Genomic DNA, 23,450 nt, shown 5'->3' with positions numbered 1-23,450 from the left:
CACCTCAGAATCTTCTTTATCCTAAGAATCCATTTCAACAGACATGGTCTCCAAAGTCCAACCGCCAAGGACCCAGATAAGAGACAGGAGGCTTAATGGCTGCCTTAGAAGCAGTTGGGGCTGGATCAGCCCTTGATATCTAAACAATAGCAAGTATAAATTTACATTTCCTTTTGATAAGTATGAAAATGTTCCCACCCACTCTGGCCTGATTCTTTAGGTCCTTCCAGGTGAGAAAGGTGAGCTGGTGCCTGACACCTGTACCCCTCCCCGTCCCTGCAGAGATTTTGTAGAACTTAACTTCCTGAAATTCAAATTATCATTCATCCACCACCCCCACCCTCACCCCCGCCCTTTTTCAGATACAAGAGTATATTATGCTTTTGAATGTTCATGGGATCTGACCTACAGTCCGGGAGCCCAGGCCCCTGCATGATGTTGGAAGGAGGAACCGTGGATCCCCACGTGTGGAGGACCCGGGAGAGCTGGGGGGCCAGACCAGATGGAAGGATGGGAACAGGGTCAGGTAGCTGACGAGGCACAGATGAAGGGACAGATGCTCTCTTCACAGAGAGCCTGCCAGAGACAGAACTCGGAGAGACAAAGGACAAAGGGGAGAGAGGTCGGCAGAGATCCAGAGAGGGACACAAAGAGAAAAACGGGCCAGGGACAGAGGACGAAAACAGATAAAGGGGCAGAGGTAAAGAGCAAATCCTCAGGACAGGTATCCACGGAGACCCAGAGGGAGACGACCGACCGTGCCATTCAGAGAGATGAGGGAACAGGACAGAGGTAGAGGCGGGGCACGTACCTGGGCAGGGGGCTAGCTTCTCGCTGTCCTGCCCATGCCAAGCAGGGATTCTTTCCGGCTTCAGGACAGGGGGCTGGGGAGGGGCATGGGCCGTGAGGCCTCTTCCAGCCTGATGTCCCTCCTGGCTGAGTCCCCGACTGTCCGCTCAGCACCTGCAGGGCCCTCCAGGCTCCTGAGTCCCCAGCCGGCTCAACCTGGCAGCCTGGGTGCTCTGGAGGCTCCAGCTCCAGGGTCCTTGGGCTCCAGGACTGGTCTGCTAGGGGTGGGGAGGGAGGGAGAAAGGCGCCTGGTACACAGGGCGGGGCAGGAATTCCCTCCAGAGCCACCCAAACCCAAAAGTTTCTTTCTTATTTGTTCCTTCGAGAATGTCTGTCGCAACCTGTTATTCAGGTTACGGAGCTGTGGGCCAAAGGCACAGGAAGAAAGGTCCCACTGCCTTTGCACGCTGGCTCCACCCGCCCAGGTACACGTATGGTGGCCCCAGGGCAGTATGTGGTCACAAGGCTGGAGGGGCAGGAGGGTGGAGGGTGGGAAGGAGGGGATGGAGTGGAGGGGTGGGCAGGGGGAAGGCGGAGCCCATTGTCCACCCTCACTGTCTTGAGCCTCTGCCTTTGTCCTGCCTGTCTTTTTGGACCACCCTTTGGATTTCTGGCTGTGGGTCTGGCCAGGTGCATAAGTCCCAGACATGCTTTTCTTTCCCGTGGCAGGCCTTGTCTCCTGCAGGCCCTGTACAGTGCTGAGCACAGAGGGGGTGCTCGATGAGTATTTGGGGACTGAATGAACTGGGTTCTTGCTTAGTCCTGAAGGGTTAGGATAATGAAACCACTGTGTAGAGAGGGAAGCGGAAGTTCAGAGAGGGCAAGTGACTTGTCTAAGGCCACACAGCCACTTGTGGGTTTCATTTCTGAAGGATTATCTCAACACTCAGGGAAGGCAGTCTGTGCATGAGGCAGGGGGTAGGGCTATGACAAGGCATGCTCTGGAACATCCCCGAGCCTTTCTGCTGCTAGTCCCTCTCTGTCTTCTGTCCCTCTTTCTGCCTGGAACACTCCTACTTATACTTCAGGTCTTAGTATAGAAGTCACTTCCTCTGAGAGGCCTTTCCTGGCCCTTCAAATCATGGTTAAATGCCCTCCTGTGGTCCTGGATGAGGGGACACCCATCATGGCACCCAGTCTTGTCAAGAGGAGTTGGCCTGTCAGAACACAGCGATTTCCTTGTGGTTGGTTCAGAATGACCCAATCAAGGCCAGCTGGAGATTTTCCTGGGATAGATTTTGGAAACTGAGGAGAGAGAAGCTATTTTGTCCCCGATGGCTCTAAGCTGGGCATCTGTGAGTCTGGGGCTGCTGGAGCCCCTTTCTCAGCTACTCTAACACATCACCCCCTGCTGTGGGCAAGTCCTGCCAGAAGATGCAAATACCAGGGCTGAACCTGAGGCTGTGCTTGGGGCCTTGGTCTTGAGAGAATCAGAGAGGAAAAAGCCTGTGATATCAGGAAAGAGGATGGACTTTGGGTCCGTCAGACAGACCTGGGTTAGTCACTCAGTACCTGTGTGTTTTGGGGCACACCTCTCTGGGCCCTGGCTTCCTCTTATGTAAATGAGGGTGATGCCACCTACCTGTCGTGAAAGGGTGTCAGGAAGGGAGGCAGCCTATCTACGAGGGCTTTGCTGGCCTGATAATATGCACCCCACCTCTCCTCCCTGTTGGCATGCCCCACTCACCCTGCTGCTTCCTGTTAACACACTCCTTGGCAGGATTCCTATCCGGATGTTTGCTCTTCTTACAGAACCAAAATGCCATCACAGTCTGCTTGTTCATGACTTTTCTTAATGGTCCTATAGGAGCTGGGACGTTGGTTTCTTCCTGTTTCCTGGAGTCCTCTATACTCACATGCCTTTGGACTCAACCATGACTTGTCCCAGAACCAAGACAGCTGGAGAGAGGATTACTCCCTGTCCAGGCGAGGAGGGTATAGGAAAGCATCTTGATGGAACAGGTATTTCTCCTGCTAAAGTCTGGTCTCTGGTCCCTAAAGCCCTAGGGGATAAAGGCCAAAGTATTTCATGTGACTTACAAGGCCTTGCATGATTTAAACCCTCGCCGGGATTGACCTTGCCAACCTCATCATCTGCGGTCCCCACTTCACTTTCTGCCCTAGATGCTCAGAGTTGCCCCGAATGAGGCTCTCTCCCTCGCCAGCTTCACACATGCTGTTCCCTATGTGGACTGCCCTTCCCTGACTCATCCACGTGGGCAACTCTTCCTTGGCCTCAGGTCCTTACTCAAGCAGTCCTTTGTTGTTGAAAAGATAGAACTCAGAAGGTGTTTCCTAGCACATCTTAAGGAACCAGGCTCAGCCAACACTCAGTTCTGAATTAGCCCTAAGCCACAGGTAAAATGGAAAGAGCTCCATGAGCATGCTCTGCATTTTCCGATATGGGCATTAGCCACAGATTCAACTTTGTTCTCTGTGTATCAGGTCGTTTCTAAGGAGGCATAAACTTGAAGCCTGATATGGAGCTTGGAGAAATCAGGTTGCAATGAACAACAACTGTAGCTTTATGGCTGCACTCCTATTAGCTTTAGCCCTTCAGTTTTCCAGGCACCTGCTGGCAATCAGGTTTCCTATTCTCTGCCCAGAACCATACCTCAAATTACTGCCCAAGTCCTAGAGCTTTAGCTCATAATAAAAATAATAAATTATCAATAAAATAAGAAAACTAGCTACCATTTATTGAGTGCTTACCATGCGGCTGGAATTAGGCTGAGAATTTTACATGTATATCTTGCCAAATCCCCATGGCAACCCCGTGAGTTGGATATTACTGTCTCTTCTTCTTCCAGGAGGAAGCTGAAGCCTGGAGGGGGTGAGTCTCACAGCTGTGGTAGCAGAGCCGAGAGTCACACCTCAGCTGCAGACAGCAGACGGATGACAACTGTGGCAGCTGGTGGGCCTGAGGCTGACCCACGCTCACCAGATTCCAACAGGGAAGGGCCTAGGTCCAAGTGAGTTCTGTGTGCCTAGAAGTAAGGCTGAACTCTTGAAAAACTAGGAACAAAAGGATAATTCTTCACCGAGGAAGGGTCCTATCCCCAGGCCACTGAGGGCTCACATTTTCCTTCATTCGAGCATTGAGCTTTGGGCCAGGGATGTGCAGCCACTCCGTGACCCCCATCCATGGCCTCAGGAAGTCAGCACGGTGCTTCTTCTGGCCAAGAACAGAAGAGGGCTCAGACTCTTTCCCACCAGTCTCTTGGGGCTGGCCCATGAGCTCTGTCATCCCTAGAGTGGGGCCTTCTCTGTGTGGGGCAAGGGGCTGGGTGGACTTGGAGCTGGGGCCTCTTCATGGCATTAGCTTTTTTGGGACCAGAGGAAACATGGCAGAGGAAAGAGCATGTACAGAGGCTCAGAGGAGAGGCAGAATGGGAAACTCTGAAGGTAGAGACCAAAGTGAAGGAGGGAAGGGGGACTGTTCATTAGGGCCCTAAGGACTGGGTTAATGTAATGACCGTGGGCTTTGTTCTGAGGTGATGGGGGAGCTACAGGGAGAATTAAACGGGGCCAGTGATAAAACCTCAGCTCAGCGTGGAGACAGTGGTACCTCCTCCAAGAAGCCTTCCCCGGCCTCTGGCTCCTCCATTACGGAATCCCTCCATTAAGGAATCACCTTGTCATGCCTCATGCTCAGCCTAATGTGGGGGCCTGAGAGCCTTCTTCACGCACGGCCCAGACGCTAGCACCATGGTACATAGTAGGTGTGCAGAAACCAAACAGGTTTCTTTCTGTTTGGGAAAGAAACTAAGGGAGAAAAGGCCCCAGACACACCATGGATGCTCCTTCCATCCGAGGGGTGTCTTCCCTGCGCCCCACGGTCTTCTCCAAAGTGAACTCCCTCTAGAGAGGACAGGTTCAGACTCTAGCCTCTTCTGGCTAAATGCAAGCTCAGGCCATTTTCCTCGTCAGCCCTGGAAGTCCTGCGGACTTAAAGACATCTCCACAAAAAAAAAAAAAAAAAAAAAAAGACATCTCCACAGGCGGCACGGGGGAGGAGGGGGCATTTACTCTTCCATGGGCTTCTTTCTGCCCCCCCCCCCCCCCGTGCAGGCGGGATGCCCAGCGCAGGAGGCAGAAGCTGCAGAGGGGCCACAGGGTGCAGGGACGCTCTGTGCACCAGGGACACTAAGGCAGAGGGACACAACAGAATGGAAAAGCAGCAGAAACACTAGGAGACAGTGACAGACACACTGACAGATGCACACGTGCGCTGGCACGTGACCCCGCTTGTGTGCACGCATGTGCATGCACACACACATGGGAGTCAGGTGCTGAGTGGGACCAGGGGACACGTGTGGCCCTGCCCAGACCCAGTTGCCACCTGCCTTGAGCTTCCAGTCGACCCTCAAGGCCATCCTGCATCCTGACCACAAGGCCCAGGCCCAGAATCAGAGGAACCAGAGGCTGCCTTTCATTCTCTAAACGGTCCTTCTGGTCAACCCCTGGTATTTAGGGGCAATTAATTGATCATGTCACCAGTACAGAGGGACAGAAACTGCAAATGAATCTGTAAACAATAAGGCTGGTGGCCCGAACAATTTGTTTCAGTGACATTTATTTTAGAAGGAAAAAAAGCCCGTGATTCCCATTTTGCCCTGTTTTGATTTTATTTATTGGTTTGAATGGTTTTCTCCAGCTCTGGCCAGTTGTAGAATTACTGGGCCATGCAGAGCCACCCAACAGGAGATTCAAGAAGCCGTGAGAGGCACAGGATTCTGAGGCTTTTTACTCCTCAAGTGCCTGGGATGTTTCCCAGAACAAGACAAAAAAAAAAAAACAAAAAAAAAAAACAAAACAACCGAACAAACAAACAAAAAAAACACATGTACCAGCTGCTGCCTTGAGGCTTCCTTATTTTAACTAATTTAATCATCAGCAGCTTAATGAAGAGTTTGGGGAAACTAAGGCACAGAGTGAGAGGGCATAGCTGGTGAAAGGCAGAGGAAGAAAAGGATCCCAGAGAGGAGCCCAGGAGTCTGCAGTCTTAACCACGGTGTCCAACTCCTCTAGACTAGGGCTGGGCAGTTTTCTGCAAAGGACCAGAAGAAATATTTTGGGTTTTCTGGGCCGTATGTTCTCAGTCACAGCTACTCAGCTCTGCCATCGTAGTGGGAAAGGAGCAGAAGTAGGAGTATGTAAATGAATGAATGTGGCTAAGTTCTAATAAAACTTATTTATAAAAACAGGTGCTGCTGAATTTAGCCATGGGCCTTAGTTTGTCCAACCTGATTTGGGTGTTGCCCCTTTTAGTCCAAAGTGAGCATGAGGTTGGGTGCTCCCTTTCCTGAGCTTCAGCCTGCCTGGGTTTGGCTCGACCGTTGGTAGTGGAGAAGGAAGGCTTCCGTAGGATAAGAGAGAGTTCCTATCATTCTGTCCTCCGTTTCCACCCAGCAGCCAGTGTGCTCCTCAGGGGCAGATCCACCAACTCCCTGCTTGTTTAGCAGGGCCCAGCAACCCGGCCCTGGACTTTCCTCCACATTTACCTGACTAGATTATTATCTGAAGTTGCCTTGCTCAGTGCCTGGCACTCAGGAAGCAACCGGTAAATGGCAGCTCTAGCCATATTTGCACCTTTGGGTTTGCAGAGGCCTCATCTGGCCTGGGGATTTCAAGTTTACATAATACGGTGGTTGAGTGGGGGGTTTGAAGCCCCATCTGGATTCTGTGGACACAGCCCTTTCAGCTTTGGTTTCCTTATGTGATTATCACAATCCCTAATTTAGTAAAAATTAAATTTGAGAATAGACCCCACTCACAGTACCTGTTATGGAGGAAATGCTCTATAAGGACAGTTGTTAAGCAAGTAGGCCCCTTTGTGCTCTGCTTGGGGATGCCCCTGTGCCCTCCTCCCTACCTCCCAAGTTGGCAGAAATCCCTCCAGAATGAGAGAAAAGTATGCTATGGATCTGGAATGGGTTCCTCCAGGCCCGAATGGAGCAACAGGAGGAAGGAGGAGGTATCTGGCCAAACATGCAGCCTCCTTCTCCTCCCCTAGGCATCTTTGGGTGCATTAGTCTGAGAGGCCAGTTAGTGCCATCAGAATTTCTCTTTGCTGAGTCTGGCTCTGTGTCACCAGAGAGGACTACTGTATCAGGAGGGGACTGCCTGGAGCGTCTGGGTTCATCCCCTGAGCCATGGCCTGCTGTTGGCCTGTCTCAATCACTTCAGCAGGTCAAGCATGACGAAATTCACCTCAGACCCAGTGGGCAATTCTATTCCTTTCCATCAGAGAGAGCTGGGTCTTGGCCTCTGTGATTAACAAGATGGCGGCCTTCACAATGACGTCAATGGGGTTTTGGGAAGGCTTTAGGAGATAAATCTTCCCCAGAGCCATGTGGGATCTACACATCTCTGAAAGAGAAATAATCTTAATAATAATCATAGTGATGAGTCTAATAAGTACTAACACTGTTAGTTGGCTGGATTTGAGCCCCGTGTCCTTTCACTTAATCTTCCCAAGAGTATTGTGAGGCAGATTCTTTTATGGACTTCATGTTACTGGTGAGGGGCTTAAAGAGATTAAGTGGTTTCCCAAGGTCACACAAGTGGAGTGACTGATGCAATATTGTAACTGTGATTAGGGATGGTTGGAGCCGGACTGTGGTGGACACCTGCTGCTTGGGTCATCTTTCCAGCACCCATTCCTGCTTTATCTGGAGCTCACCCAGATTTTCCTTTGGGAATCAAACTCCCTTCCTGTGTTCCCTGCTGTGCAGTTGGCTAGGGATGGCCCCAATCCTGGTTCTAAGCGTGGCCATGGGACCCAGGCCTAACTCGATTTCTTGGTCACAGAGATGGGCAGGCAACCCATGCTGAGAAGATCACAGCCCTCCCAGGGGTCTTGATGGACTTGGCAGGGAGGAAGATCTGCCTTTCTGCTGAGGTTGCTGACTAGAAATGACTTAAAACTTGATGGGTATCTGCCACTGTGTGGGGAGACTTTGCCAGAATAAAGCAACGTAGAGGAAAGGATCCCAGAGATGGAGTCAGAGTCCTGAGATGTCATCGAGCCCCTAAATCCAGCTCTGTCTGTCAGAGGATCACAGGACCTTTCCAGTAAGTGAGCCAATATAGGTCCTTTATTTGTCGCTGGTTTGAATTTTTTTTTTTTTTTGTTACTTGCACCCAGAAGAGTAACCCCTGATACACAAAGATTTTCCCATTTTCAACCATAGTTACATCCACAGACAGGTGAGTAAGCTGCCCAAGGTAACACAGCAAGAAAAAGGCAGAGCTAGGATTCCAACTCCAAAGGTGGTGCCCTCTCCACGACCTCTAGGCCTTGGGGAGCAGACCCTGGCATTCCCACCTCTGTTTCCCAGGGCCTCCCAGAGCAAGCGATGGGTACCGACCATCAGAAGTGTCTGCCCTCTCCAGGAGGCCTATGCTGCGTGCTGGGGGGGCCAGGCTAGCGGGGGCCTGCCACCCCCACACAGGCTGGCTGCTGCCCACCAGCAGCTGCGCCCGGTCTGCCCAGCAATATTAGACACGCTTGTCTCATCCGAGGAGGAATTGCCCAGCCTGAGCAGGTGTTGGCAAACCATGGCTTCCAGCATCCCTGACCCCAGGAAATAACCTCTGCTCGGCAGGCTTCCAAATTCCTATTGGAATGCAGCTTCGGGCCGTGTATAGGTGGAGGTGAGCTCAGAGGGAGGGGTGTAGATGATGGCCAGAAGACGGAACCCCAGTGGCAGCTGCCCCTCCTCCCAGATCAGCCCGTCTACTGGTCCTGGCTTCAGGCAGGCAGTGGCCAGCCGGAAGGGGGAGCCGGGAGGTGCCCAAGAGCAGACAGACAGACTGGAGCAAACCCTGGGGAGAGCCGGACTCCATCCCGCAGCCTGCTGGGCCCGGGTAGGCGTGAGCACCTTGCTGTCCTCAGCTCCCCTTGCCGGCTCCGGCCCTCTCCCTGTGGGACTATTCCCCCCTCTTCCCTGCCCCTTCTCCCATTTCTCTTAGATTCTGCAGGGTGCCAAAGCTTACCCCCCCCCCCAGCATTCCTCAGCAAATTTAATCTCCGAGAAGTCTGTCCTGACGCCTACCTCCTTTATGGTACGTGTCCGAAGTGTTCTTGAAATGACTATTTGTGCAAATTGTTTTTCACTTGATGGCTAGAGCCATACTTTTTTTTTTTTTTTTTTTTTTTAGATTTTATTTATGACAGAGAGAAAGAGAGACCAAGCATGGTGGAAGGAGGGGCAAAGAGCTAGGGAGAAGCAGGCTCCATGCTGAGGGCAAAGCCTGACACAGGGCTCAATTTCATGACCCTGAGATCACGACCTGAGCCGAAACCAAGAGTTAGATACTTAACTGACTGAGCCACCCAGGCACCCGATACCTGTTTTTTTTTTTTAATCCTGTCTTAATCATTGTATTCTTATTTAATTGACATTCAGGAAGTGCTCAGTTAATGCTTTCTGAATGAATCATCTGGAAGGGTTCTCTCGCACCAGCTCTCTTCCAGCCACAGACTTTGGATCAACCGCACGAGAGAGGCAGTGCTGCCTAATGCTGGGAGCATACATTTTGCAGTCACATTGCTCAGGCAAGCTATTTAGTCTCTCCATGCCTTAGCGCCCCATCCAAAAAATGGGAGTGATATGATGCCTATCGCTTAGACGTGATACGAAGATTAAATGTGTTATTATATAGAGAGCACTTAGCCCAGAGCCTGGCACATGACAAACGCTGTTTTATGTGTTTTTGTGATTGCTATTTTAGATGCCTAGACAGGGAACTGCAAGGATGGATGGGGGATAGCCAGACTTGCACTCCCATTTTACAGATCAGAAAACTGAAGTTTAGTGAAGCGTAGGGACTGGCCCAAAATCACACAGCTAGAAGATCTCTCAAGACCACGTGCCTTTGTTGTAACTTTTCAGATCATTATTTTCAGAGAAAAAGGAGATTTGGGGCCTCTCTCGTTTATTCTTTTTTTTTTTTTAAGATTTTATTTATTTATTCATGAGACACAGAGAGGCAGAGACATAGGCAGAAGGAAAAGCAGGCTTCTCAAGGGGAGCCTCATGTGGGACTTGATCCCAGGACCTCTGGATCATGTGGGACTTGATCCCAGGACCTCTGGATCACGACCTGAGCTGAAGGCAGGCACTAAACCGCTGAGCCACCCAGGCGTCCCTGTTTATTCCTTAAATATTGGTGTGGCTCATGGTTGATTTTTCAAATGTGTTTTTTGAATGAAGAGATGAATGAATGAACAAAAGCTGAGGGGCCCCTGTGGTGTAGAGAAAAAGCCTGCAATGTGGGTGATCAAATCCCTGGCTTGCATGCCCTGCACCTTTGCTCCTTAATCTTCCACCCACCCCACATCTATTTTCCTTTCTCTAAATAACGTGGACCCAGATGGATAGCTCTTTCCATGCTAGTAGAAACATACCTGAGGGCTCAAGTCTCCCGCTTCCCTGCTTCGATGGAGAAGATGAGATGTTCCAGCTGGTGCCTTGGGGTCCCTGACCCAGCCAGCCAGCCCCCTGGACCAGCTGTTGTGAGGGGCCAGCCTGCTGGTTCTCTGAGGGGCTGGGGCCTCCCAGGTGGGCTCTGTAGATGCAGCAGGCCCAGAGGCAGGGACAGAGTGGCTCATGGGCACCTCATGGGCAGGGACAGGCTAGCTCCTCCTGGTTCTGCCCTGGCTCTGCCCTCCTGCAGAGGAGCCTGCCATAAACTCTCCCTGCCCTGTTAAACAATCTTCCCAGGAAGGAGGAAATTAATCCAGAGGAGGAAATGAGTCCAAAGTCTTGCCTGGCTGAAGAGCCACTTAGAGCCCTGGCTTAGGGGGGCTGTGAGCATCTCTTCCCCACAGAGCTCTCTGGCCTTGGCAGGGGAAGTTCGGGTGGGGATTTGAACAATTTAATGAGGAATGAAATACCACAATTGTTGCTTGAGAAAGGGAAACAAGACACAATATGACACTCCCCCACCACCCCCCAAACAAACCAACTCCCTGCTGGTGCCCTTTCCAGGCCCTGGGCGTGAAGAGGGAGCAGTCCAGTGAGTGAGTGAAGCCACCTGCTTTGAGGTTCTAGGCCAGGGTGGCTGCACTGGAGGAAGTAGGCAGGAGGTGAGCCTGGGGAGGAGACACACGCTGTGGGTGGGGGAGGTAAAGGCAGCTAAAGACAGTGAGCCTGGAAGATGGACAAGGGGCCCTCTTGACCAGGCACAGGAAGTGGTCTGGGGAGAAAATTCTGGATTTGGTCTGGGGGACGAGTTAGAAGTTGAAGCTGGAGAGAGGAGGGCAGGAGGGAAGGGAACAGAGAAGCGCCAATAGGTGGTAAAATTCTCGCACAACAGCAAATGTAGTATTGATTGCTGTTCTCTCTCCCTGGGACTCAGTGTCCCCCACTCCCATCAAACAGCCCCAGCTTTGCTACTACTCATGATTCTCATTTCCAAGAACTTTTCCCCTTAGGGTGAGTTCTTTCCCAGTAGGCACTGCATTCCACATGGGCTCGTTGTGGGGTTGGGGGGTTGGTGTCTTCCTCTTTGCTGGCAGAGGGTGTTGCTGTAGTTGGTGATTTCTACCCCGACTGCTTCCAGAAAGGATGTGCTGCCCCCTGGGATGACTATCCAAGGACATGAGGTCAGAGAGCTGGTCAGAAGATAAAGAAGATAAAGGCCTGCTGTTCTGGCGCCCACCAAAGTGGGGGTGCACTTTCCTGCATCCTGGCTGGTTTTAGGCCTGGCCTCCCATCTGGCCCTGTCTTCGTTTTACTCCTCTCCCCTGCCTGGACGGATATGCCCATGGCTGGTGTCTTTTCCTCCTTCAGGCCCGACCTTCCACGTCAAGGTCCTCTCCCTTCCTTCCCAAAGTAAACAAATGAGTTATTGAATTAAAATTGTGGTGAGTTCTGGGAAGGAACCTGTAGCAGCGAATAGCAGAAAGCAGGAGAACGTCCTCCAGCAGCTGATCAGCTGAGGCCTCTCCGATGCTGTCTTGTTTCCGGGCTGCTGTAACAAACCACCAGAACCTGAGTGGCTCGATGCAACATGCATGTGCTGTCTCACGGTTCTGTGGGCCACACGTCTGACGGGCCTCACTGGGGTAAAATCCCGGTGTAGGTAGGACTGTGCTCCTTTTTGGAGGCCCCAGGGAGAATTCATTTCCTTGCTTTTTCCAGGTTCTGGAGGCTGCCTGCTGTCCTTGGCTCATGACCCCTTCTTCCATCTTCCAAGCCAACAGTGTCATATCAATGATCCTCCTTGGGTCACCTCTTTTCCTCTCCTTTCTGCTGCCCTCTTCTGCTTTTAAAGGCCCCTGGAGACATTGGGCCCACCCAGATACTCCAGGATACTCTTCCTGTCTCAGGGGTTCCTCATTACCAACCTTCATTCCATCTGCAACTTTAATTCCTTAGTTATGTAACTAATGGCACATGTTTGCAGGGCCCTGGGTTTGAGGAGGTTGGTGTCCTCGAAGGCCATTATTCTGCTAACATCAAGTGCAATCCTGTTTCAGTTTCTCTGTAGCACTTATGACGGCCTGAAAAGATATTTCTTGAATATTTGTTCACTTGTCATCTGTCCTGCTTTACTGGAAAGTGAATCCCATGCAGGCAGGGTTCTGCTCACTAGAACAATGCTTGGTGCCCAGCACGTGCTCAGTAAAGGTTTACTGAATGAATGAATGAATGAGTGAGTGAGTGAGTGAGTGAGTGCCAGCTCATCTCTGCATTGGTATCAATACGGACAGCACCAGTCTGGAGGCCATAAGCCATGACCCCTACTCTACTCAGAGCAGTTGTGTGACCCCTGGGCCTTCCCTCCCCCCACTCTGGGTCTCAGGAATCCTTGCAATAGCTCTGAGAGGAGGAGAAGGCCCAGGAAAGTCTGTCTCCTCAAGGGCTTCAGGCCTTGGAGAAATTACTAGCCATCAGGAAATCATTGCTTCATTTTCTTTCAATGGCAAAGCCCTTAATGAAGCATCAGCCTGAGCAGGCCTCCCAGGGAACTTCTTTCCAGTGTTCGCTCAGAGAGGAGTCCACTGGGTCTCAGCACTGGGGCCCAGTCTGCAGTGCAGGTGGAGAGCATGGGCCCTGGCTTATTCAGGCCTGACTCTGCTACTGACCTGCTGGACGCCCTTGGCCAGTGCCTTCTCATTTTCAAGCCTTGATTTTCTCTTCTATGAAGCGGGGTAATCCTCATGTCACAGGATAGTTATGAGAATCTGTTTGAAGAACCTGGCCCATAGTAGATGCTCAGTAAACTCTGTGATTATAATTACTTCTTATTAGTATAAAAAAGTCTTCTGTGACTTTGACTTTTCAGGTGAAAGGTCCAGGATGCCTTCTCTCTCTCTCAGATGACAATACTGCAGGAGTGGGGGTCACTGTCAAGCCTGGATTCAGGGTTTGGTAAGAGGTCTTCAAAGTAAAATTATTGGTGTGTGACAGTTGATGACAGTTGATTCATTTCCTTGGGAGTGTTGGTATCGAAGGAGGGGATGGTCACCAACCCTCCCATTGCTGAATGGTTCAGGGCACTGTCTCTACTGCCAGCCAGCTGCATGTCCTCAGGAAAGCAACTGTAACTCGATAGCTTATTAAAATTTTTTATTTATTTATTTATTCATAAGAGACACAGAGAGAGATGCAGAGACACAGGCAGAGGGGGAAGTAGGCTCCCCGCGGGGAGCCCGATGTGGGACTCCATCCCAGGACCTGAGCCACAGGCAGACGCCCAACTGCTGAGCCACCCAGGTGCCCTGTGTTTTTAAAATTTTATTATAAAAATAATACAATTCCATCCTGGAGATTTTTGGAAAACACCGAACAGTATAAAGGAAAAAATATCCGGCAAGTATAACCTCTCTTGGGAATGACGTTAATATTTTGGCCTATTTCCTCCCCCTGATTGTTGAATGGAGCTCCTCATGTGTATCCGGTTTTGTAACCCTTCTCTTCACTCAGCATTAGAGCTCAGGCATTTCCCACGTCACTGGAAACTCGTGGACTGATTTCTTAATGATTGCACACTCTTGCATGTTACAAAGCACCACCTTCATTTGCCCTCCTCGACTGCTGGGTGTTTGATGATTTCTGTGTGTGTGGGTTATACATACACTGTGATGAATTTTTACAGGTACGTCTTGTGACCTTCTCCTCCTCCCAGAGCTATTGCAAGGATTCCTGAGACCCAGAGGGTGCACCTTTTAAAAAATAGAACCAATAATTTCAGCCTTCCTGCCCCACAAGGTTTTATGAAACAAAAAGAACATGAATCTCAAGGGGCTTTCAAAACCATGGGGGAAAAGAGCTGTCCACAAATAGAAAGCCGTGTTCTGAGCAATGCCTTTTTAAGGGATGTGTATGTGTATGTGTGTGTTCCTAAAAAGTAGGGGGCATTAGGGGCGCCTGGGTGGATCAGAATAATTCCTAGCACAACCCTCCAAGGGAAGTATTATTTTTACCTACAACTTACACTTGAGGAAACTGAGGCATAGAGCGTATAAGCAATTTGCCCCTGATGACATAGCTAGCAAGTGGGAAATTGGGAAGGGACACACGCCACCCACCCATCTGCACCTCTGAGAGCTGTGGGGTCAGCAGCTGGGACCTTCTCAGGGGCTCCAGAACACCCTAGGCCCCCCAGCACTTCCTGAAATACAGCACTTTTTAAAAATCGAACATGGCCCTGTGTTCCTGGCAGGCAGAGAAACTAATCTGAAGATTATTTCCCCAGAGCTAGGGTAGCTTCTGAATTAGAATGCTTCGCTCAGAGAGGAAAGCCCAGAGGAGCAGAACCTACCCCCGGCATGTCTGAGATAAAATGCAGAGCTGTGTCACCGTGTGTGTGTATGTGTGTGTGTATGTGTGTGTCTAAGTGTGGGTGCCCAAAAGCGTGTGTGTGTCTGTTTCTTGGGTACCCATGAGCGTGTGTGCGTGTGTGCACAGGGGTATACAGGTGTGTGTGTTTGGTTCACTGTATTTCGTACTCAGTATTTAACCGTCTGGGTGCCCAAAGATAAAAGAAGTGGTTTGCTAATGTGATCAATGTCCACCACACGATCTTTCTGGTTCTAATCTTCGAGAAGAAACTGGACCAGGACCTAGGCAGGGATTCCTATGTATTCCCCTCAGCACCAGATCGCCAGCGGTTTTTCACAGCTGCCACGGGCCTTGGTAACAAAAGGAAGTCAGGTGTGTGTCGAAGCCAAGGGGGAAAGGCACGAACATTACTATGCCAAGTGGTGGCACTGGAAACTACGAATAACTTAACACTTTTCCTTGCCCCTTGTTAATCGACCAAATCCAATGTGGCCACGTGTGCCTGGTGCCTCGATCTGCTGTGTAATAGAATCCGCGCCTTGGCGTGAGAGGCACAGCTAAGCTTAGAATACTAATAGAGTTAGAGATTCTGTTTGCAAGCAGTAATAATTAATTCCTCCATTCATTTAGTGCTGCTGCCGTTTCTTTAAACAATAGCAACAACAAAACGTGGGAATGGAAGTCTTGCCGACCATGCTGGGACCAGTGTGGGTAGCTGGTGCAGAAGCTCTTGGCCTTGGAGGCCTGGCCCATGGGCAGTCTGGCCAAATTGTGCACAAGTGGATCACTTTGTGGGTGGGAGGGGGAGGGCCATGGGATCAGGTTCGAAGTCTGATATGGCTCTCACAGAGCTAAAATCAGGCGTGTCCCAGAGCTGCATCCCTTTCTGGAGGCTCCAGGGGGAAATCTGCTTTTTTCCACTTTTCAGAGGCTACTTTCTTGGCTTGCAGCCCCTTCCTCTATCTTTGCATATCTTTCTCTTTTTAAAAGACTTTATTGGTTTATGAGAGAGAGAGAGAGAGAGAGAGAGAGAGACAGGCAGAGGGAGGAGCAGGCTCCATGCAGGGAGCCCGACATGTGACTCGATCCCGAGACCCCAGGATCACGCCCTGGGCTGAAGGCGGTGCTAAATCGCTGAGCCACCTGGGCTGCCCTCTCTGACTCTTTTCTTTGCTCCTCCTCGCCCACTTTTAAGGACCCTTGTGATTACAACTGGGTCAACCTGGATAATCCAGGATAATTTCCCTATTTTAAAGTCAGCTGATTAGCAACCTTAATACCATCTGCAGCCTTCATTCCTAATGTATTCATAATACCTAATGTGGGAAAAATAACTTTGAATGTTTTAGGAATTAAAAGGTAATGCTTACTTCATAGTCAAATATTCAAAGTGGTGCAGAGGTAATAAAATAACCATTTAAAGGCCCACTTTCACCTACTCTCCAAGATGGATCTACTGTTCAAAGTTTCTAAGTATCCTTCTAGAATATTCTCTGCACATACAAGCATATATATGTGTGTCTCTTTTGTTCTCTCTTTTTCTTTCCATTTCTCTATTACTCCTCATTTTTACCTGCTGTCCAGGCAGCCATCCCTCAATCCACTCATCCATTCAGCTGGCATAAAGTTTACTCCACACCACAGGTATAAGAAATGTCATATTTCTTTATTTTTCTAAATCAAGTTAAATCTTACTCCAAACCACTTGTCAGGTGGCGAGAACTTCAGTATTAACCATAATTCAACTTCAGTACCAGCCATAATTCTGGAGTTCCCTTCATCTTTCCTGGTTGCCTAAAAAAAATGGAGGTGGGGTGGGGCTTAGTGATGTTGTGGAAACAGGATCTGGCCTCTCCTTTTCTTTTCACATGGTCACAGATTTCTAAACAGTATTCTGCAAAGGATTTCAATTACACACTGTGAAGACAAGGACACATATAGATGAAAGGCTGCAAGAAATGCAGCAAAGTACAAACAATGCTGTCTCTCAGAAGTGGGATTATGGTGATTTTAATTTTCCCCTTGACACAACTCTTCCCCCCACCCCTTACATTTTCTACACCTAGTAGATTGCTTTATAATCATCATAATAAAATTTATTGTCGATACTCTGTGTTTCTCTCCCCTAGCCTTTCCTTTCAGTGGGTGCCCCACTCCCCAAGACCATGGAATCCTCCTTGGGTAGTTCCTCCGTGGGTGGGGTCTTCCTTGGGTGGAATCTTCGTTAGGTGGGGACACATGTTTTAAAAGTAGATAAACAAATTGCAATGCAAATTGAGGCTGCCCTGCTTTTTGATGCTGTGGGGAGGACTCAGATGGAGCAGGGAATCTGATGGTCTGGAGAGGAAGCAGCTGGCCTTTATGGCCACCTTATCACTTTTCTATTGGAGCTCACAGCTATTGTCCTTTCATTCCAGAGGAGAGGGCTCACCCTTCTCAGATTCCAGGTAACCATGCTGGCTCCTACCTGCCCTTCTGCTATGGGGTCTGTCTTCTACAGTGACTGTGGGGGAAGTAGAGGAATCAGAAGTGCAGGGAGCCAACTGCATGGGTGACCAGGAGCTTCCCACCCAGGGGCTGGGCTCTGAGTGGGTGGGCCAGTCAGGAGGTGGCTGGTGGGTCTTCTCTTAGGGCCAGCCTGGAGGAAAGCAGACACTGAGCACATTTGGGAGTTTTTTCATTCTGATTATCTTCAGGCACCTTTGGAATGGGACAGGTAAAGTGGTATGATTATCCCTTGTGGTATTCACCCATTCAGCTGTTCACCCATAAACACTCAATGAGTACCTTCTCTGGGCTAGACACCAAGCTGGGGAAGATCAGTCTGCTTCCTGACATAGTCTGGGGTGGATGCCAAAAGAAGAGCTCCACCATTTGTTTCTTACTGTCTTTCTTGTTCTTTGCCATAACTCCCACCCCTAGAATTATAGTAGCAACTCAATAAAAATTTGTGAAAACAATGAAAAATTTGTTTCTTGTAAGTTGGAGGAAACAACCTAACAGCAAAAAAAATCTGAAAGCCAAATTAAATGGAAGAATTTCCTCCCACCCCCAGTTCTTACAGATGCTTCTTCATCATTATCATGATGGACATGGATGAGGCCTTATGTTTCCCATGCTTTCCTGTCCTGCTCACATATTGTCTTCACTAAGATGGCTGGGCAAGATCCAGCTTCCCCCATCACTGTAATGTGCACGTGGTCCATTTTCCTGGGTTCAAATCCTGACTCCAGCACTGACTGGTAGTGTGAGAATGCTTGGATATGTCACTTCCTCTCTCTGAGCCCCAGTCTCCTCCTCTGTAAAATGAAGTTGATAAGATAGATGTCCTCACTGGGTTGTCATGAGGATGAAATGAGATGATGCAGGTAAAACTGCCACGGAGCCTAGTAAGCAGGATGCTTCTTCCCTGTCAGCTGCTATCTTTCTTTGTGACTCCATTGTCCTTTTTCTTTGCAGAAGATCCTGATGGTTGCTGAGACCTTGCTTTGTGACCCCATCTCCCAGGCCACAATGAGGTCTAGAATTGGGACTCAGACAGGAGCAATAAAGAGAACTCCCTGGTTGACAGCTTTCTAAATGCCTTTTTCCTTATTAAGTTGGAAGGAGACACAATGTTGGGCCAGCCTGTGCCCAGGCTGGGGCAAGGGTGATGTGGGGAGTTAGTGTCTCACCTTAGTCTTTGAATCACATCCTCCCCAACCTAGTTAAGAGTAGTGACCTGGGTAAGAAAATCGCCCCTCATATCTTTTCAGTTAGAGAGATGTCACTCCCTGCTACTGCCTCGCATCTTCATTCATACTTTGATGATTACTTTGAATTCACTGATAGACATCTGTGTCTGTCTCCGCCAGGTGATGTGTAAATGGAAGTTCGCAACCAGCTCTTCAGAAAAAAAATGTAGGCACATATATACATTACTAGATTTATTTTATTTTATTATTTTTTAATATTTTATTTAAATTCAATTTGCCAACATATAGTATAATACCCAGTGCTCATCTCATCACGTGCCCTCCTTAGTGCCCATCACCCTGTTACCCTCATCACCCCCACCTTCCCTTCTGCAACCCTTTGTTTGTTTCCCAGAGTTAGGAGTCTCTCATGGTTTGTCTTCCTCTCTACAGTTTCCCCACTCAGTTTCCCTCCTTTCCCTTATAGGCCCTTTCACTATTTCTTATATTCCACATATGAGTGAAACCATATGATAATTGTCTTTCTCCAATTGACTTATTTCACTCAGCATGATACCCTCCAGTTTCATCCACGTCCAGGTAAATGGTGGGTATTCATCCTTTCTGATGGCTGAGTAATATTCCATTGTATATATATACCACATCTTCTTTACATAAGTAGATTTATTATATTGTACTGGTATAAAGGATATGTGTCAAAAACACACTTATTATTACATAAGAATAACACAATACTCTTTTTTAAAAAAATACTTCATTTATTTATTCATGAGAGACACATAGAGAGAGGCAGAGACACAGGCAGAGAGAGAAGCAGGCTCCGTGCAGGGAGCCTGATGTGGGACTCGATCCCAGGACTCCAGGATCATGTCCTGGGCCAAAGGCAGGTGCTAAACTGCGAGCCACCCAGAGATCCCCAATACTCTTTCTTATAAATTTCATATGGTCATTGACTCACAGAATGCTTTCATTCTGACTCTTATCTTAGCCAATTTTTGGTTGCAATTCAACCACGATTTGACACCATTAGACTATGAATATATATTTGATCACTTTCTGATTCAGTAAAGAGGTCTTTCATGATGAGCAAGTGTAGTTCTGTGATGAACTTTGGTTGATATTTTCATTTACATTAATAAATAAAATGAAAGTGAGTTTTAAGATGTGTGTCAAAACTTCACTTGATTGTCAATGACATGAATGACTCCTTTGCTGAATTACACAACAGTTTTTGGATACTGGAAGAATGTTTCCTTGATTTTTTTGTTCATCTTAAATGTAATGGCTATAGCACATGACACACTTAATGTTTGCTGCATTGTTAACATTTCTCCATCACTTTCTTAAGGCCTAGGGCTTAGAGTATCAACAAGGCAGTAAATCAAGCTCAAATCTGTAATGTTTGCCAATTTCTGTGGCATAAATACACACACTATGGCTGTGTGTATTTGCAGCTGCCATTGCAAAAATCACTAAATGTGGAGTTTGGAAGACACACATACTAGCACACCACTATATAGCATTTCCACCCCACATATATAATAGTTGCCTGCAACTTCAAGAGCATAGATAGAAGTAAAATGTAGAAAAACAATTAGGATATGATGAGTTTTGGGTATTTATTACCTTTAAAAAATATAATTTATTTAATTTGTAAGTTTAAATAATTTAACTTCTAATTATGACTGTGTTAAACAATTGGGTCATGGAAATTTTAACAATTGACTCTTGTCAGCCATTAGAAGCTGCCTCCAGTTCCTTATAATCTGGATGACACTTCAAGTTGAGCGGACCCTTTTCCTTCTCTGGCCACAGTACTTAGCACAATGCCTGCCACACTGTCATCCCTCTGTAAACATGTGCTGATCAAGCAGTGACTTACATTATCTCTCCACCTGGTCTGTAAGCTCCTTGAAAGAAAGATAATATCATAGTCTCTTTGAATCCTCAGTCCCTAACAGTGCCTGGTACATAGGGGGTGCTCAAGTGAATGACCAAGTTTACATCCTAGGGAACACCTGAAATGCTTTGTCTGGGATCAGAAATGACCCACAGCAGGACTAACAAGCAGGACATTACAGACGGTGGGTATTAATGAATCTCTAGTTACTATTTCATGGGATTAGCTCTTGTCACTGCCTGTGTGAATTGTCTATTGTTGCATAACAAATTACCACATACTTAATGGGTTAAAACAACAAATAGTATCTCAAAGTTTCTGTGCATTGGATCTGGGCACATTTTAACTGGGTCTTCCACTCAGTGTCTTACAAGATTGTAATCAAGTGGGTATTTTTTTTTTTTTTTTGGTTGCATTCTCATCTGGAGCCTCAGTTGGGGAAGAACCCACTTCCAAGCTCATTCGTGTGCTGTGGCTGAAGTTGTTGCCTATTTTCTTGAGGTTATGTGACTAAAGGCCCCAGGTGTTTGCTGGCTGTGGCCTGGAGGCTGTTCTCAGGTCCTAGGGAATGTTCACAGTTCCTTACTATATGGGCTTCTTCACCATAGTACTTCATCAAGCCAGTGTGGAGAATCTCTTGCCTTGAGGGGGGTGAAGTCTCTGTTTTTAGGCCATTTGTGCAGTTAAAGTAGACCCACTGAGGATAATACATCCTTTGATGAACTCAAATTGATTTAGGATCTCAAATCAGCAAATTCCCTTCATATCTTCCATATTCTTTTGGTTAGAAACAAGTCACGGTTTCCATCCACATTGGGAGAGAACTATACAAGATATGAATACCAGGAGGTGGAGGTCATTGGAGGTCACCATAGGCTCTGTTGGCTACACTGCTTTGTATCCCTGTCCCCAACCCCACCGTGAGATATGGCTTTAGTTCTTGAGAAGAGTCAGTCAGTAATCCCTGCATTCTCCTGTTTTATTTTAATTAATTAATTAATTAATTAATTAAAGATAGAAACATAATTTTTATTGACAAGTTAGGGCCACAACAGACAGCTTCCACAACAGAAATAAGACAGTCCCAAGACAACAGAGTTTAAAATCATAGACAGGTTAATACTCTTTACCCTCATCCTCTCCCTCAGCACTATCTGATCCAAACTCTTCATAATCCTTCTCTAAGGCAGCTGTGTCCTCACAGGCCTCAGAAAACTCTCCTTCCTCCATGCTGTTATCCACATACTAGTGAACAAAGGCATGCTCGGCACACATTAGGTCAAACTTGTGGTCCAGGCAATCCCAGGCCTCAGCAATGGCTGTGGTGTTGCTCAGCATGCACACAACTCTCTGTACTTTGGCCAGGTCTTCACCAGGTACCACAGTGGAAGACTGGCAATTAATGCCCACTTTTAAGCCAGTGGGACACCAGTCCACAAACTGGATGGTACACTTGGTCTTGATGGTGACAATGGCAGCATCGACATCTTTGGGAACCATGTTGCCATGGTACAACAGGCAGCAGGCCATATATTTACCATGACAAGGGTCACACTTCACCATCTGGTTGGCTGGTTCAAAGCACGCATTGGTGATCTCTGCTACAGTAAGCTGTTCATGGTAGGCTTTCTCAGCAGAGATGACAGGGGCATATGTGGCCAGAGGAAAGTGGATGCAGGGATAGGGCACCAGTTTCATGTGGAATTCCATCAGAGCAATATTCAGGGCTCCGTCAAATCTGAGGGAAGCAGTGATGGAAAACACAGTCTGGCTAATAAGGTAGTTAAGGTTGGTGCAGGTTGGGTGTTCAATAGTGACGTTTCTATGACAGATGTCATGGATAGCCTTGTTGTCTATTGTGAAGGCACAGTCAGAGTGCTCCAGGGTGTGTGGGTAGTGAGGATGGAGTTGTAGGGCTCGAATCCAGCTATAGAAATCTGGGGGCCTGGCTAAATGGAGAACTCCAGCTTGGACTTCTTGCCATGTTTGACAGAGAGATGTTCCATCAGCACGGTGTTAAGCCTGGGACCAGTTCCCACTCCAAAAGCTGTGGAAAACCAAAAAGCCTTGAAGAACCAAGTGCTGGTCAACCAAGCTTCCTAATTTGGCCCAAGACAAGATCAATGATCTTGTCAATGGTGTAATGCCCTTGGGCATAGTTATTGGCAGTATCTTCCTTGCTTGTGATGAGCTACTCAGGGTGGAAGAGCCTGAGTAGGTGCCAGTGCAAACTTCATCAATGACCGTGGGTTCCAGGTCTACAAACCCTTCCCTGGGCACATGCTTGCCAGCCCCTGTCTCACTGAAGAAGGTGTTGAAGGAGTCATCTCCTCCCCCAATGGTTTTGTCACTTGGCATCTGGCCATTGGGCTGAATGCCATGTTCTAGGCAACAGAGCTCCCAGCAGGCATTGCTGATCTAGACACCAACCTGTCTAATGTGGATGGAGATACACTCATGTATGACTGAGACTTATAGGGCTCCTTGGGAGTGGAGTAGGCGAAGGGGACGGCAACAAGGTTCTCCCACTTGACAGACTACCAAGGAGTCTGGGGAAGAGGGCCATTCTCCTGTTTTAGAACATTTCCCTGTTGAGGTGGTTGATGTATGTGATTTTGGTATTTATTTATGCTGATGCGGAACACATAGGAGGAGCCAAATGGTTTCCTTGGTGCCAAGTCTAGTAAACTCCAATCCTTCTAAACCTCCAAGGAAGGTCCTGAGTGTTCTATGATGTCAGGAGGGCTCAGGGAAAGAAGAGACTGTCAAAAGCGATCATTTCAGGCTTAGAAGTGAAGGTCACAGTGACAGGAAAACTCTTCCCTTTGATTTTACTTTGGACTGTCATGGTGAAGAGAGAAACTTGTGAAATAATGCAATGGAAGAGGTGGGCCCATAAACTCCATTGAAATGCCCTCCCATATCAGCTGGGGGAGGAAACATCATCACCTTACTTCCATCTGGCCACTGGAGATGGCTTACAGCATCAGCGAGATCATCCGTCTTGTGAATTCCATTGGTTTGAATTTTTAAAAAAATATTTGATTTATTTATTTGACAGAGAGAATGAATAGGATGGAGAGCAAGGTGGAGAGGGAGAAGCAGGCTCCCCGCTGAGCAGTGAGCCCCAATGTGGGACTGATCCCAGGACCCTAGGGTCTTGACCTAAGCTGAAGGCAGTTCCTTAACTGACTGAGCCACCCACCA

The 23,450-nt window shown here is 48.2% G+C and overlaps 1 protein-coding gene, 1 long non-coding RNA gene and 1 pseudogene across 7 annotated transcripts in view; 1 reads left to right on the top strand and 2 right to left on the bottom strand.

Annotated features, from left to right (window-relative positions):
• Nucleotides 1–10,503, bottom strand: part of FAM3D (FAM3 metabolism regulating signaling molecule D) — a 36,097-nt gene extending 25,594 nt beyond the window's left edge. Inside the window, exons 1-2 of one of the 3 annotated variants that reach the window (XM_025456380.3) lie at nt 10,265–10,503; nt 812–1,064 (exon numbers count right to left, since the gene is read on the bottom strand). The gene's annotated coding sequence lies outside the window, so the exon portion shown is untranslated. The remainder of the gene's footprint in view (nt 1–811; nt 1,065–10,264) is intronic. The other 2 variants (XM_049097802.1, XM_035702501.2) reach the window with 2 other exon arrangements.
• Nucleotides 4–18,216, top strand: LOC112665981 (uncharacterized). 4 transcript variants are annotated; one of them, XR_004807218.2, is made up of 5 exons: nt 4–239; nt 1,176–1,274; nt 2,657–2,811; nt 3,660–3,821; nt 18,108–18,216. It is a non-coding gene; the product is annotated as an uncharacterized LOC112665981 (long non-coding RNA). The 4 variants fall into 4 exon arrangements; XR_004807219.2 differs by lacking the exon at nt 18,108–18,216 and adding an exon at nt 7,663–7,946; XR_004807220.2 differs by lacking the exon at nt 18,108–18,216 and having other exon boundaries at nt 1,202–1,274; nt 3,660–4,899.
• Nucleotides 18,217–21,359: 3,143 nt separating this feature from the next.
• On the bottom strand, nt 21,360–22,625 carry LOC112666101 (tubulin alpha-1C chain-like; annotated as a pseudogene).
• Between the last annotated feature and the right edge of the window lie 825 nt (nt 22,626–23,450).

The sequence above is a fragment of the Canis lupus genome, chromosome 20 (genome assembly GCF_003254725.2).
Source record: "Canis lupus dingo isolate Sandy chromosome 20, ASM325472v2, whole genome shotgun sequence".
Lineage (NCBI taxonomy): Eukaryota > Metazoa > Chordata > Mammalia > Carnivora > Canidae > Canis > Canis lupus.
Note: the sequence above shows the minus strand (reverse complement) of the source record. Positions and strands in the feature narration are given on the sequence as shown.